Raw genomic sequence first — 16,365 nt, 5'->3', positions numbered from 1 at the left:
TGGGTTATTTGTTTTTCGGGTGTGGAGTTTGGTGAGCTCTTTATAGATTTTGGATACTAGCCCTTTGTCCGATATGTCATTTGCAAATACCTTTTCCCATTCCGTTGGTTGCCTTTTAGTTTTGTTGGTTGTTTCCTTTGCTGTGCAGAAGCTTTTTATCTTCATAAGGTCCCAGTAATTCACTTTTGCTTCTAATTCCCTTGCCTTTGGGGATGTGTCAAGTAAGAGATTGCTACGGCTGAGGTCAGAGAGGTCTTTTCCTGCTTTCTCCTCTAGGGTTTTGATGGTTTCCTGTCTCACATTCAGGTCCTTTATCCATTTTGAGTTTATTTTTGTGAATGGTGTGAGAAAGTGGTCTAGTTTCAACCTTCTGCATGTTGCTGTCCAGTTCTCCCAGCACCATTTGTTAAAGAGACTGTCTTTTTTCCATTGGATGTTCTTTCCTGCTTTGTCAAAGATGAGTTGGCCATATGTTTGTGGGTCTAGTTCTGGGGTTTCTATTCTATTCCATTGGTCTATGTGTCTGTTTTTGTGCCATGTCATTGGAATTTTGACAGGGATTACATTGAATTTATAAATTGTTTGGGTAATATGGATATTTTAACAATACTAGCTCTTCTGATCCATGAACATGAGAAAGCTTTCCTTTTTATTCTTGTTTTCTTTGATTTCTTTCATTAATGTCTTATAGTTTTCAGCATGTAGATCTTTCATCTCTGTCATCCAGTTTATCTCTAAGTATTTTATTGGTTTTGATGCTATTGTTCATGGGATTGTTTTCTTTATTTCTTTTTCAGATAGTTCACTGTTAGTGCATAAATGCAACTGATTTTTTATGTTGACTTTGTATCCTGCAACTTTACTGAATTCATTTATTTGTTCTAACAATTTTTTGGTTGGAGTCTTTGCAGTTGTCTATACATAACATCATGTCTGCAAACAGAGATAGTTTTACTTCTTTTACAATTTGAATGCCATTTCTTTTTCTTCCCTGGTTGCTCAATTTATGTATTTTTCTATTTTGTTTCCATTAACTGTAGTAGCTGTAGTTATTTTTAATACTTCTGTCTTCTGTCTTAATTTATATACTAGAGTTAAATAATTAAATAATTAATATACCATCATATTAAAGTATGGTGATGTATTACTATATATACTTACCTTTACCAGTACATTTTATACTTTCATATGTGTATGCCATGTCTTTATTTTCATGTTGTGGTCACTTCTGGGAGATTTGCCTCAAATTTATCTTCCAGTTATTATACTAAGTTTTTTATTTTTGCTAGTGTGTATTTAATATCAAAAGTTTTCTTGTTTCTTTGATAATCCTTTTGTATTGTCTCCTCTTGTTTTATGGATGCACTATCTTTTCCTGTCTCTCTGAGGATGTGAATGATGTTTTAAAGCTAATTTTTCTCCCAGAGCTGTCTGTTTCTTCCATGATCTTTGTTTTGGTCTGTGTCTTTCATGTTGCAGACTTTCCTTTCTACTGTCTCAATTGTATCTCACAAAACTATCTCATTGTGAAATATTTCCAACAAATATTTATTGAGTGCCTACTTTGTGCAATATATCATGGGGGATATAAAAGAGAGAACATAGTCCCTACTCTAAAGCAGTAGTTGAAGACCCAGGAAAAGATACATGTAAAACATAAACGAAGTGGTTATACAGGAAATCTCATTGTAACATATGTTTTGTTTATTAGAAAGTAGAAGGAAGAGGGGGAAAAAAGAAGAGGGAGAGGGGGAAAGAGAAGATGAAGAAGAGCTTTAAAACAAAAAAAGAAAACTTAGTGTAGTGTTGTAATGCCAAAGATGTGATAGAATATGTACTACGGGAGTCAAAAGCCAAGAGAGGTGTTATTTATGGCTTGGGTGATTGGGGGAAGATGGAACAAGCCAGGCTCAGTCTGGTCTTTGAAGGACAGACACCCATTAAAGGCAGAGAGCAAAAGGGAGGCTATTGCAGAACATGGGGAAAATACAAGCCTAAATATGGATATGAGATTAAGGAGTGCGTGTTGTATGGTGATGGATTCCAAATGTTGATATCACCTAGGAAGCTTTTAGGTCTTGGGTGAGGCCTGGAAATGTGTATTTAAAAATGTGCCCCAGGTGCTTCTTAGGTAGTCAGCCAAGTGTGGGTTCTTTTAAAAGAATAAGATGGAAAAGTAAGCTGGGGACAGACTGTAGTAGGCTTAAATTCTGGGCTAAGATGATATTATGCCATATCCAAGAGAGCTGTTGAATGTTTTTCCTTAAGGGCCGTGACCTCATACACTTGAGTGTTACCAGGAATTAACATCGCAGGCAAGAGGAGCTAAAAGGGGTGGAGCCAGAAGCACTGGGAGGTTACTTTATTGACTGGGAATCAGCTCAGAAGGCCTTGTTCTGGTGTTAGAATCGCAGTTGATGGAAATAGCACATAGGAGAAAAGCATTTTTTTTTTAAATCAAGAATAATGATTGTGGAGAGGACATTGTTGCACCTGATCTTAGCCAAAAGGCTGGAAGTGATTGGAGAGGAAATTGTTGAAGAAGCCAAAAGTTTAGCCTGGTTGACTGGGAGAATGGTAGAACTAGTGATGAAGATGAGGGGACGAGAGGATCTTTTAGGTAAAATGTTAAACCCAGGGTTAGATGTGTTGAGTTTGAGGTAAATTATTCACATAGAAAAAGGCTAGTAGGCATAGAGGAAGGCTGGACCTAAAGGTATCGATGTTGGGTCTTTGGTATAAAATGATGCTGAAGCCACAGGTAGTGAGACTTACAGAGGAGGAGAGGAACAAGAGCAGGGCACTTGTGCTGCCCAAGATCTCAATTTGGGGGGCGCTGTATGTGATATATGCTTAATGAAACAGCAGAAAGGAAAGGAGGCAGAGAAGAGCACCATGGTCAAAGAACTACACAAACCAGAGGCTTATAATGTCTTAAATTTTCTTTACTATCCTGCAGAGGTGGGTGTTAATGGAGTACACAGAAATGTGTTGCTGTCTGAATGAGCATCATTGCTCTGTGCTGCATTTTTGTATCTTCCTGCCTAAAATGTTTTTACTGTAACCTGATCACATCATCACTTATTGTCTGATTTAAGAATTGTCATTGGACTCTCTTTATATTTTCCTCCTTTCCCTAGGACAACCCCAAAAAGACAGTTGGGCAGAATTGGAATTCTCCTTGCCATCAGCTGCCGAGGAACAGGGGAGGGCGCTGAAGGAGGTCCGCACGGTGGCTCACACTGAAGCACAGTGCTGGGTCAGCCAGATTACTTTCCAGATTGCAGTACATGTAGCGCAGGTGAGCTTATAGACTGGTTTGTGTCTAAATGCTGTTTTTAACTTGACAGGTATCAGCCCTCCAGAAAACAAAGAATTGGCATTATTTTGATTGTTCATCATTTTAATTACTTATATTAACTTTGCACCATCCGTACATCTTTAATGTGTTTATAGACAATATTCTTATTCCTACCATTATTCCATTTTAGAAGCAAAGGTGAGGAATAAGAGTCACAATGACTCTTGCTAAAAGAGAGTTAATCAATTGGATCAGCAACCAAAGCATCTCAGCCACACATAGCCTAAGGCACTTCATGATAAGTTCTTGCAAGGAACTTGGACTCCTGGAAGCGGATGAGAAAATACTCTCCATTTCTCTTTGTTGGACTTTATATGGTAGTGATTCTTATCATTAGCTGTTACTCTTTGAACTGGAGACATTCTTTTTTATGAGGATTATCAGTGATCACAGTAAATAGATCTATGGAAAACCTTTCATGTTTACAAAGATATATTTTCAGGAAACGTGATGGAATAAGTACATAATTCAATACCAAGTTTCCCCTGTTATTCCCATAGATGTAGGTATTTCTGAAGTTTCTGTACCAGCCGTCCTGGAATCATATGAGAAGTTCAAGATCTTTCTGCAATAGAGAACAGAAAGCTGGTGGAAAAACTTAGAAAATTGTTTTCCTCTCGCTCATTTTATAGTCCATTTGTACCATATTCAACACATGTATGCCAGCAAGGCATGTTCATTTCTACTTGAGGGCATCATCTGCTTTGGTAGGAGCAGGGACAACTTTTATTCCACTAGTTAAATAAGGAATTGGAATTGAAGACCTAACTTAACTAGCAGCATATTTCCAAAGTAAAGAAAAAAAATAGGTTTAAGACTCCTTATTGGCTGGTGTCCTAGGCCACTCCCCAGTTGGCCAGCCTTTTAATTGGCCTGTGGCTGACTCTTAAAACTCTTCATCATTAAGAGGGAGTAGTACATCACTTCTGAAGGCAGAGATGATAAAATGAACGGAGTACTCACACACTTCCATCCAGGACCACACCTGAAAAGGTACACCTCCTTTTTCTAGTCAGAATATGGGATATCCTGAGTCAGCCACAACTGTAGGTGGTGCTCTTTCCCTAACTGCACTTTGAAGATTCCACCCACTCATTTCTCCTCTCCAGTGAGTATTCTTTGCTTGGCTGCATTATTATAGGCCTTGGTGAGATGGGATGTCTTGCCTTTAAATAAAGTCTGAAGTGCTGGTTAATACCTTGGACCAGATGTTCCCATTTCTGAACCAAGTTCGTATTGTACAACTTCACATTTAAAGTGATTTACTACAACTTAAAAGTGACCAGGGCAGGGGCGCCTGGGTGGCGCAGTCGGTTAAGCCTCCGACTTCAGCCAGGTCACGATCTTGCGGTCCGTGAGTTCGAGCCCCGCGTCAGGCTCTGGGCTGATGGCTCAGAGCCTGGAGCCTGTTTCAGATTCTGTGTCTCCCTCTCTCTCTGCCCCTCCCCCGTTCATGCTCTGTCTCTCTGTCCCAAAAATAAATAAACGTTGAAAAAAAAATTTTTTTTAAAAAGTGACCAGGGCAGGCAATGAGCCTGGCAAAGATTCTATCCAAGGAAAAGGAAAGGAAATCCATGGAAAGGAAAGAAATTCTTCCAGTAAGTAAATGTTAAAGGGACAATGATAGATAAAATTAAAATTGCATTTTGAAGAGCTACCGTGAGTTGTTCTTGTTAACTTTTACAACAGTATATGGTAGTATCCAATGCAAAATGTCATATTGCACTTCAAGATAATATATTATTCAACAAATATTTATTTAGTCTCAGCTCTTTCTAAGCACTATCTGGACATTAGAGGAAGCCTTTTGAACTGAATAGACGTTGTGTCTACCCCAAAGCATATTATCTGTTCAGGACTGTCATCCAGGTTCTCTGCCACCCAACCAAACTTGAGAACCGCTGTAATCAGGTGAAAGGGGGGCTGTTTCACAAGCTCAGCTTGTCTGGACTTGGAATCATGCCTGGGAATAGAAGCGGTTGTTCTAGTTGGAGAAATCTGATAGAGCGGATTATTTGAATAGGTGACTTTCCACTTTAGAGGATTCAGCAATGACTGCAGTTTTCTTCTTATCCAAGAAGATCTCCGTCAGACTGGTATTTCAAAACTTGTTGCTGTGAACAGCACTCAGGGAATATAGCTGATATGTGCCATTTTGACAACCAGGAAACCTGAGTCTCAAGGGAATGGATCAAAAATTCGAGACTCATTAGAAATTATTCATGGCAGCAGCATCAGAGATGAAACAGCAGAATCTAGAGAAGGCAGTTTTGAATTCTGGGTGGCACCAAGTGCCTTGTGGCAGTGCTGTTCCATGACAGCAGGGGAGGAGGTGCAACTAGGGGAGGGCGTATATGTCATGGGGCACACTTTTATGCTGGTTCCTGCTGCCCAGCTCTCTTACTTCTTGACATTGCCCATGCCTGACTTCCCACCTTCCTTTCAGTTCTGTGGGCAGTCTCAAGTCTCTCTAACAAATTCCTTTTCTACTTACATTAGCCAGAGTTGGTTTCTGTTGCTTGCAATCAAGAATGCTCACTGATACAGGAAACAAACTGATACTTTGCTCCTAGGTGGGTGGCCCCAGATGAACTATTATTCTCTGTTCATAAACCAAATTTGACATGAGACAAGGCAAAAACATTTTCTTCTTTACGTGGTTCTTAGGAGAAACACATGTATGCCAAACTTAAACAGGGTCGAACCATTCTCTTTTGGTTGGGGCAGACTACTTATTGCAGAGACTAGCCTATCTGACAATTGAAGAAGGGCACCTGCAATTTGTTGGAAACCTACCATAGAATAAGCACTTTGTTAGATGTTGTCTCCTACCTGATAATTCCTTACACCCATTGTGTACATTAAGCATTATTATTCCTGTTTTACAGAAGCGTGAGAAATTAAGGCACTCCCATAAAATCCTACAGTTAGTGTGGGGTGAGGAATGACTCCAAAGTTTATTCTGTCTCTACTGCCTCTCAGTGTATGTATAGGAAATCAGGTTTGCATCATTCAGAATTTATCCGGTCTGGTGTATCAGGGCTAGTGCCCCAAAGTTAATGTGATCTTGGGGAAGGGGGAGTGAGTATGGGGACTAAGGACACTGTTCTCACAGTGTGCCAATATCCCAATTCCCAAGGTGCAGGAACCATGCCAGGTCTGGTACTTCAGTCATCCTGTGAGACTCTGCTTTCTAGAACCTAGTATTAGGAAAACCACAATCTTATATTTCCCCTCATTTCCTGAGACATAAATCTGCAGTAAACAAAAGTTCAAATGCATTCTGGCATTTTTCTGTCTCTATCATCGCTGTTTATTTTCCTTTAGAATTGACTCACTTGAAGGCCTCCTAGTCAGTGTTAATGAGCTGTGATATTGTTTAAAATATAAAATTCTGAAAGTTTCAACATTTTCTTCAGTACCTTGTGGAAATGTAGAAATCTGTGAGAAATATGGAGGTGTCAATATTAGAAACATAATGGGTCAGATTATTTTCTTTTGAAAGAGGAAACTGTGGGGGCACCTGGGTGGCTCAGTCAGTTTAAGGGTCCAACTTTGGCTCAGGTCATAATCTCACCATTTGTGAGTTCCAGCCCTGCCATCAGGCTCTGTGGTGACAGTGCCAAGCCTGGAGCCTGCTCCAAGTTCGTTCTCTCTCTCTCTCTCTCTCTCTCTCTCTCTCTCTCTGTCTCTCTCTCTCCCCACCGCCCGGCCCCTTGCTCATACTCTCTCTCTGTCTCTGTCTCACAAATAAATAAACATTAAAAATTATATAAAAAAAAAGACAGAGGGAAGTGTGACAAAGATCATTAGAAATAGAAATTGAAGGGTGCGTGGCTGGCTGAGTCAGTAGAGCATGTGACTCTTTTTTTTTTTTTTTTTTTTTATGACTTATTTCTTTTTTTTTTTTTTTTTTTTCTGAAATTTATTGACAAATTGGTTTCCATACATCACCCAGTGCTCATCCCAAAAGGTGCCCTCCTCAATACCCATCACCCACCCTCTCCTCCCTCCCACCCCCCATCAACCCTCAGTTTGTTCTCAGTTTTTAACAGTCTCTTATGCTTTGGCTCTCTCCCATTCTAACCTCTTTTTTTTTTTTTTTTTCCTTCCCCTCCCCCATGGGTTCCTGTTAAGTTTCTCAGGATCCACATAAGAGTGAAACCATATGGTATCTGTCTTTCTCTGTATGGCTTATTTCACTTAGCATCACACTCTCCAGTTCCATCCACGTTGCTACAAAAGGCCATATTTCATTTTTTCTCATTGCCATGTAATATTCCATTGTGTATATAAACCACAATTTCTTTATCCATTCATCAGTTGATGGACATTTAGGCTCTTTCCATAATTTGGCTATTGTTGAGAGTGCTGCTATGAACATTGGGGTACAAGTGGCCCTATGCATCAGTGCTCCTGTATCCCTTGGATAAATTCCTAGCAGTGCTATTGCTGGGTCATAGGGTAGGTCTATTTTTAATTTTCGGAGGAACCTCCACACTGCTTTCCAGAGCGGCTGCACCAATTTGCATTCCCACCAACAGTGCAAGAGGGTTCCCGTTTCTCCACATCCTCTCCAGCATCTATAGTCTCCTGATTTGTTCATTTTGGCCACTCTGACTGGCGTGAGGTGATACCTGAGTGTGGTTTTGATTTGTATTTCCCTGATAAGGAGCGACGCTGAACATCTTTTCATGTGCCTGTTGGCCATCCGGATGTCTTCTTTAGAGAAGTGTCTATTCATGTTTTCTGCCCATTTCTTCACTGGGTTATTTGTTTTTCGGGTGTGGAGTTTGGTGAGCTCTTTATAGATTTTGGATACTAGCCCTTTGTCCGATATGTCATTTGCGAATATCTTTTCCCATTCCGTTGGTTGCCTTTTAGTTTTGTTGGTTGTTTCCTTTGCTGTGCAGAAGCTTTTTATCTTCATAAGGTCCCAGTAATTCACTTTTGCTTTTAATTCCCTTGCCTTTGGGGATGTGTCGAGTAAGAGATTGCTACGGCTGAGGTCAGAGAGGTCTTTTCCTGCTTTCTCCTCTAAGGTTTTGATGGTTTCCTGTCTCACATTCAGGTCCTTTATCCATTTTGAGTTTATTTTTGTGAATGGTGTGAGAAAGTGGTCTAGTTTCAACCTTCTGCATGTTGCTGTCCAGTTCTCCCAGCACCATTTGTTAAAGAGGCTGTCTTTTTTCCATTGGATGTTCTTTCCTGCTTTGTCAAAGATGAGTTGGCCATACGTTTGTGGGTCTAGTTCTGGGGTTTCTATTCTATTCCATTGGTCTATGTGTCTGTTTTGGTGCCAATACCATGCTGTCTTGATGATGACAGCTTTGTAGTAGAGGCTAAAGTCTGGGATTGTGATGCCTCCTGCTTTGGTCTTCTTCTTCAAAATTCCTTTGGCTATTCGGGGCCTTTTGTGGTTCCATATGAATTTTAGGATTGCTTGTTCTAGTTTCGAGAAGAATGCTGGTGCAATTTTGATTGGGATTGCATTGAATGTGTAGATAGCTTTGGGTAGTATTGACATTTTGACAATATTTATTTTTCCAATCCATGAGCAGGGAATGTCTTTCCATTTCTTTAAATCTTCTTCAATTTCCTTCAGAAGCTTTCTATAGTTTTCAGCATACAGATCCTTTACATCTTTGGTTAGATTTATTCCTAGGTATTTCATGCTTCTTGGTGCAATTGTGAATGGGATCAGTTTCTTTATTTGTCTTTCTGTTGCTTCATTGTTATTGTATAAGAATGCAACTGATTTCTGTACATTGATTTTGTATCCTGCAACTTTGCTGAATTCCTGTATCAGTTCTAGCAGACTTTTGGTGGAGTCTATCGGATTTTCCATGTATAATATCATGTCATCTGCAAAAAGCGAAAGCTTGACTTCATCTTTGCCAATTTTGATGCCTTTGATTTCCTTTTGTTGTCTGATTGCTGATGCTAGAACTTCCAGCACTATGTTAAACAGCAGCGGTGAGAGAGGGCATCCTTGTCGTGTTCCTGATCTCAGGGAAAAAGCTTTCAGTTTTTCCCCGTTGAGGATGATGTTAGCTGTGGGCTTTTCATAAATGGCTTTTATGATCTTTAAGTATGTTCCTTCTATCCCGACTTTCTCAAGGGTTTTTATTAAGAAAGGGTGCTGGATTTTGTCGAAGGCCTTTTCTGCATCGATTGACAGGATCATATGGTTCTTCTCTCTTTTTTTGTTAATGTGATGTATCACGTTGATTGATTTGCGAATGTTGAACCAGCCCTGCATCCCAGGAATGAATCCCACTTGATCATGGTGAATAATTCTTTTTATATGCCGTTGAATTCGATTTGCTAGTATCTTATTGAGAATTTTTGCATCCATATTCATCAGGGATATTGGCCTGTAGTTCTCTTTTTTTACTGGGTCTCTGTCTGGTTTAGGAATCAAAGTAATACTGGCTTCATAGAATGAGTCTGGAAGTTTTCCTTCCCTTTCTATTTCTTGGAATAGCTTGAGAAGGATAGGTATTATCTCTGCTTTAAACGTCTGGTAGAACTCCCCTGGGAAGCCATCTGGTCCTGGACTCTTATTTGTTGGGAGATTTTTGATAACCGATTCAATTTCTTCGCTGGTTATGGGTCTGTTCAAGCTTTCTATTTCCTCCTGATTGATTTTTGGAAGCGTGTGGGTGTTCAGGAATTCGTCCATTTCTTCTAGGTTGTCCAATTTGTTGGCATATAAGTTTTCATAGTATTCCCTGATAATTGTTTGTATCTCTGAGGGATTGGTTGTAATCATTCCATTTTCATTCATGATTTTATCTATTTGGGTCATCTCCCTTTTCTTTTTGAGAAGCCTGGCTAGAGGTTTGTCAATTTTGTTTATTTTTTCAAAAAACCAACTCTTGGTTTCGTTGATCTGCTCTACAGTTTTTTTAGTTTCTATATTGTTTATTTCTGCTCTGATCTTTATTATTTCTCTTCTTCTGCTGGGCTTAGGCTGCCTTTGCTGTTCTGCTTCTAGTTCCTTTAGGTGTGCTGTTAGATTTTGTATTTGGGATTTTTCTTGTTTCTTGAGATAGGCCTGGATTGCAATGTATTTTCCTCTCAGGACTGCCTTTGCTGCGTCCCAAAGCGTTTGGATTGTTGTATTTTCATTTTCGTTTGTTTCCATATATTTTTTAATTTCTTCTCTAATTGCCTGGTTGACCCACTCATTCGTTAGTAGGGTGTTCTTTAACCTCCATGCTTTTGGAGGTTTTCCAGACTTTTTCCTGTGGTTGATTTCAAGCTTCATGGCATTGTGGTCTGAAAGTAAGCATGGTATAATTTCAATTCTTGTAAACTTATGAAGGGCTGTTTTGTGACCCAGTATATGATCTATCTTGGAGAATGTTCCATGTGCACTCGAGAAGAAAGTATATTCTGTTGCTTTGGGATGCAGAGTTCTAAATATATCTGTCAAGTCCATCTCATCCAATGTCTCATTCAGGGCCCTTGTTTCTTTATTGACCGTGTGTCTAGATGATCTATCCATTTCTGTAAGTGGTGTATTAAAGTCCCCTGCAATTACCACATTCTTATCAATAAGGTTGCTTATGTTTATGAGTAATTGTTTTATATATTTGGGGGCTCCGGTATTCGGTGCATAGACATTGATAATTGTTAGCTCTTCCTGATGGATAGACCCTGTAACTATTATATAATGTCCTTCTTCATCTCTTGTTACAGCCTTTAATTTAAAGTCTAGTTTGTCTGATATAAGTATGGCTACTCCAGCTTTCTTTTGGCTTCCAGTCGCATGATAAATAGTTCTCCATCCCCTCACTCTCAATCTAAAGGTGTCCTCAGGTCTAAAATGAGTCTCTTGTAGACAGCAAATAGATGGGTCTTTTTTTTTTATCCATTCTGATACCCTATGTCTTTTGGTTGGCGCATTTAATCCATTTACATTCAGTGTTATTATAGAAAGATACGGGTTTAGAGTCATTGTGATGTCTGTATGTTTTATGCTTATAGTGATGTCTCTGGGACTTTGTCTCACAGGGTCCCCCTTAGGATCTCTTGTAGGGCTGGTTTAGTGGTGACAAATTCCTTCAGTTTTTGTTTGTTTGGGAAGACCTTTATCTCTCCTTCTATTCTAAATGACAGACTTGCTGGATAAAGGATTCTTGGCTGCATATTTTTTCTGTCTAGCACCCTGAAAATCTCTTGCCAATTCTTTCTGGCCTGCCAAGTTTCAAAAGAGAGATCAGTCACGAGTCTTATAGGTCTCCCTTTATATGTGAGGGCACGTTTACCCCTTGCTGCTTTCAGAATTTTCTCTTTATCCTTGTATTTTGCCAGTTTCACTATGATATGTCGTGCAGAAGATCGATTCAAGTTACGTCTGAAGGGAGTTCTCTGTGCCTCTTGGATTTCAATGCCTTTTTCCTTCCCCAGTTCAGGGAAGTTCTCAGCTATGATTTCTTCAAGTACCCCTTCAGCACCTTTCCCTCTCTCTTCCTCCTCTGGGATACCAATTATGCGTATATTATTTCTTTTTAGTGTATCACTTAATTCTCTAATTTTCCCCTCATACTCCTGGATTTTTTTATCTCTCTTTTTCTCAGCTTCCTCTTTTTCCATAACTTTATCTTCTAGTTCACCTATTCTCTCCTCTGCCTCTTCAAGCCGAGCTGTGGTGGTTTCCATTTTGTTATGCATTTCGTTTAAAGCGTTTTTCAGCTCCTCGTGACTGTTCCTTAGTCCCTTGATCTCTGTAGCAAGAGATTCTCTGCTGTCCTGTATACTGTTTTCAAGCCCAGCGATTAATTTTATGACTATTATTCTAAATTCACTTTCTGTTATATTATTTAAATCCTTTTTGATCAGCTCATTAGCTGTTGTTATTTCCTGGAGATTCTTCTGAGGGGAGTTCTTCCGCTTGGTCATTTTGGATAGTCCCTGGCGTGGTGAGGACCTGCAGGGCACTTCCCCTGTGCTGTGGTGTATAACAGGAGTTGGTGGGCGGGGCCGCAGTCAGACCTGATGTCTGCCCCCAGCCCACCGCTGGGGCCACAGTCAGACTGGTGTGTGCCTTCTCTTCCCCTCTCCTAGGGGCGGGATTCACTGTGGGGTGGTGTGGCTCGTCTGGGCTACTTGCACCCTGCCAGGCTTGTGATGCTGGGGATCTGGCGTATTAGCTGGGGTGGGTAGGCAAGGTGCTCGGGGGCAGGAGGGGCAGGCTTAGATCGCTTCTCCTTAGGTGATCCACTTCAGGAGGGGCCCTGTGGCAGCGGGAGGGAGTCAGATCCGCTGCCGGAGGTTTGGCTCCGCAGAAGCGCAGAGTTGGGTGTTTGCGCGGAGCGAGCAAGTTCCCTGGCAGGAACCGGTTCCCTTTGGGATTTCGGCTGGGGGATGGGCGGGGGAAATGGCGCTGGCGAGCGCCTTTGTTCCCCACCAAACTGAGCTCTGTTGTCAGGGGGCTCAGCAGCTCTCCCTCCCTTTGTCCTCCAGCCTTCCCGCTTTCCGAGCAGAGCTGTTAATTTCTGACCTCCCAGACGCTAAGTCGCGCTTGCTGTCGGAACACAGTCCGCCCGGCCCCTCCGCTTTTGCAAGCCCGACTCGGGGGCTCTGCTTGGCCGGCGAGCCGCCCCTCCGCCCCGGCTCCCTCCCGCCAGTCCGTGGAGCGTGCACCGCCTCGCCGCCCTTCCTACCCTCTTCCGTGGGTCTCTCGTCTGCGTTTGGCTCCGGCGACTCTGTTCTGCTAATCCTCTGGCGGTTTTCTGGGTTATTTAGGCAGGTGTAGATGGAATCTAAGTGATCAGCAGGACGTGCGGTGAGCCCAGCGTTCTCCTAAGCCGCCATCTTGTATGACTTCAGAGCATGTGACTCTTGATCTCAGGGTTGTAAGTTCAAGTCCCACACTGGGTGTAGAGATTACATAAAATAAATAAAATAAAATAAAATAAAATAAAATAAAATAAAATAAAATGATAAATTACATATTCTACACAAGACTAGAGTAACTTCCATTTTGATAAGTGACATAGGAGTGTTAACTTTCATTCTACTTATTTGAAAACTACAGATAGAATGCTTGTCTTACTTGAAAGTATGTCCTTCTTGGGGCGCCTGGGTAGGTCAGCTGGTTGAGCATCCGACCTGGTCTCGGGTCATGATCTCAGTTTGTGAGTTTGAGCCCCGCATCGGGCTCTACACTGACAGCTCAGAGCCTGGAGCCTGCTTCGGATTCTGGGTCTCCCTGTCTTTGTCCTTCCCATGCTTGTACTCTGTTTCTCTCTCTCTCTCTCTCTCAAAAATAAACATCAAAATTTTTTTTTTAAAAAAAGAAAGTATGTCCTCCTTAATTAGGGCACATACCTGTCTTATACTTTGAAACATAAAGACACACAGACCTTGTGCTGTTAATTGGAGGATAGGTGTTGTGCACACAGAAGCACAAGAGAGGAAAAGTCAGCATCAGATGTGAGAAAGAGATCACCTCCAAGATTCCTTCCCTTTCTAAGATTCTGTGAGAGTTTGAATACGGAGAGTAAATAAGAACTGATTTTTTTTCAGAATGATGTAGCTTGTATATTTTCAAACTGTTATGCTTAAAAATAGCTATGATATGAACTCAGTGGCTTAGATTCAGGTTTGCATCCACTAGGCATTTGATTTCAGGGACTATCCTCCCCATCCCTTCCACTTTGTTTTTATTAAGTCATCTACATTTTTAACACAAAACTTTCTACAAGTGAGAAAGCATCATCAAATTTATAGGTTACATTTATATGTCCATAAAGCCCTTTTTGGAACAATGGGTAATTCTTTATTAAACATATTCAGGCATTATCTCAGGTTAATACTTGATAATGTGCTCATTTGTAGTAATAGATGTGTTTATTCTTTACTCAGTGGGTCAACTCTACCATAGGTGATTGAATTTGATAACTGCAAACATTTATAAATGCAGAGCAAAGACAGTTTCTCAACACATCAGTTAAATGTGCACAAAGGATTTGCATTTCTGCAAAACTGTTCCTCAGAATCATTCAAGAGTGTTTTTAAGTCTGGACATGACTTTCTGCCCTTGGGCTCTGTTTTCAACATCTCATTTTTATATTCAACTTGAAATCCAATTTTCATGAATGTCTGGGTTTAAAATAGGCTATGGGTTTAAATAGAGGAACAGGATTGTTTGTGTAAAACACTAACCAGGCTTTTGACTCCCCAGATCTTTTATTGAGCTGTCATTTTGTGACAGTTATTTGGTGACACCATTAATTTTATTTTGCCATGCAGAGAACCACTAAATTAGAATAATGGATTGTACTTTCAATTAGACTTCATGTAATCTTGTATACCTTAATAACTGAATAGATGAGAAAATGCGTAAAGTGCAGTTCTTTATAATGGCCCTATTTTCCCCCTACATGGCATCATAATATTGTAAATGTCATCCCAAGGGAAAGTTTTAACACCATGACACTCTCGCAGAAAAATTTAAGCGTTGGATTTTAATATATTTGCTTACTAAACAAAACGCAAATCAAGTAATAAGGGAAGATGCTGGAATGAATGAACTCATCCTCTTGCTTAACTCACTCTTTTCAAATGTGTAAAAATGAACAAACATCACCAGACACATTTATTTATTAAGGAAAAACGTGCAAGTCTAAAAAAAAAGAGAAAAAAGAAAAATTCAATACTAAAAACCTATTTGAAACCACAGCTCTGTGGCCTATCTTGATGGATACAAAGTAACATTATTGTTTATATGAAATAACATTAAAGAGAAAAATGGGAAAAAAATCAGAAAGGACTGACTAAATACTTAGAATGTGTGCCCAGCATATATATAAATCCCAAATATGTAGGGGCGCCTGGGTGGCTCAGTCGGTTAAGCGTCCGACTTCGGCTCAGGTCATGATCTCGCAGTCCCTGAGTTCGAGCCCCGTGTCGGGCTCTGGGCTGATGGCTCAGAGCCTGGAGGCCATTTCAGATTCTGTGTCTCCCTCTCTCTGACCCTCCCCCATTCATGCTCTGTCTCTCTCTGTCTCAAAAATAAATAAACATTAAAAAAAATTTTAAATCCCAAATATGTATATACCTTCAAGGTGCTTTACCATTTTAATTCCCAGCATCAATACCATTTTGCAGTCCCTGAATATCCAATGTGATAAGTGATTATATAGGATAGTATGCCTGATTTTAGAGGCAAACACATGTAGAACTTTAAAAGGTATTTAAATTATTTTATTATTTTAAAGATTTTGGTATTGTTCCTGGTCTCCTAATGACGTATTCATAATTTTCACAATAACATCGGTAGGTTGCCTTTTTGTTTTGTGGATGATTTCCTTGGCTCTGCAGAAGTGTTTTAGTTTGATGTAGGCCCAATAGTTTATTTTCACTCTTCTTGCTTTTTGTTTGTGATGTCAGATTTAAAAAATCATTGCCAAGATGAATGCCAAGGGGCTTGCCACCTATGTTTTCTTCTGGGAGTTTTATGGTTTCAGGTGTTACATACAAGTCTTTAACCCACTTTGAGTTAGTTTTTGTTTCTGGCGTAAAATAGTGGCCCAGTTTCTCTCTTTGGCATACGGCTGCCCTGTTTTCTCAACACCATTTATTGACGTGACTGTCCTTTCCCCATTGTATATTCTTGGTTCCTTTTGCATAAATTAACTATCTATGCATGGGTTTTTTTCTGGGTTTTCAATTCTTTTCCATTAATCTATGTGTCTGTTTTTAAACTAATACCATGCTGTTTAAATTACTATAGCTTTGTAATATAGTTTGAAATCAGGGCACATGATGCCTTCAGCTTTGTTCTTCTTTCTCAAGGTTGCTTTAGCTATTCAGAATCATTTATAGTCCCATACAAATATTAGGATTGTTCATTCTATTTCTGTGAAAAGTGCCATTGGAATTTTGATAGGGGTTACAGTGAATCTGTTTATTGCTTTAGGTAGTATGGGCTTTTTTCTTTTTTTTTCTCCTGAGAGAGAATGTGTGAGCATGAGTGGGGAAGGGGCAGA

The sequence above is a fragment of the Prionailurus bengalensis genome, chromosome B4, assembly GCF_016509475.1.
Source record: "Prionailurus bengalensis isolate Pbe53 chromosome B4, Fcat_Pben_1.1_paternal_pri, whole genome shotgun sequence".
In the NCBI taxonomy this organism is placed as follows: domain Eukaryota; kingdom Metazoa; phylum Chordata; class Mammalia; order Carnivora; family Felidae; genus Prionailurus; species Prionailurus bengalensis.
Note: the sequence above shows the minus strand (reverse complement) of the source record.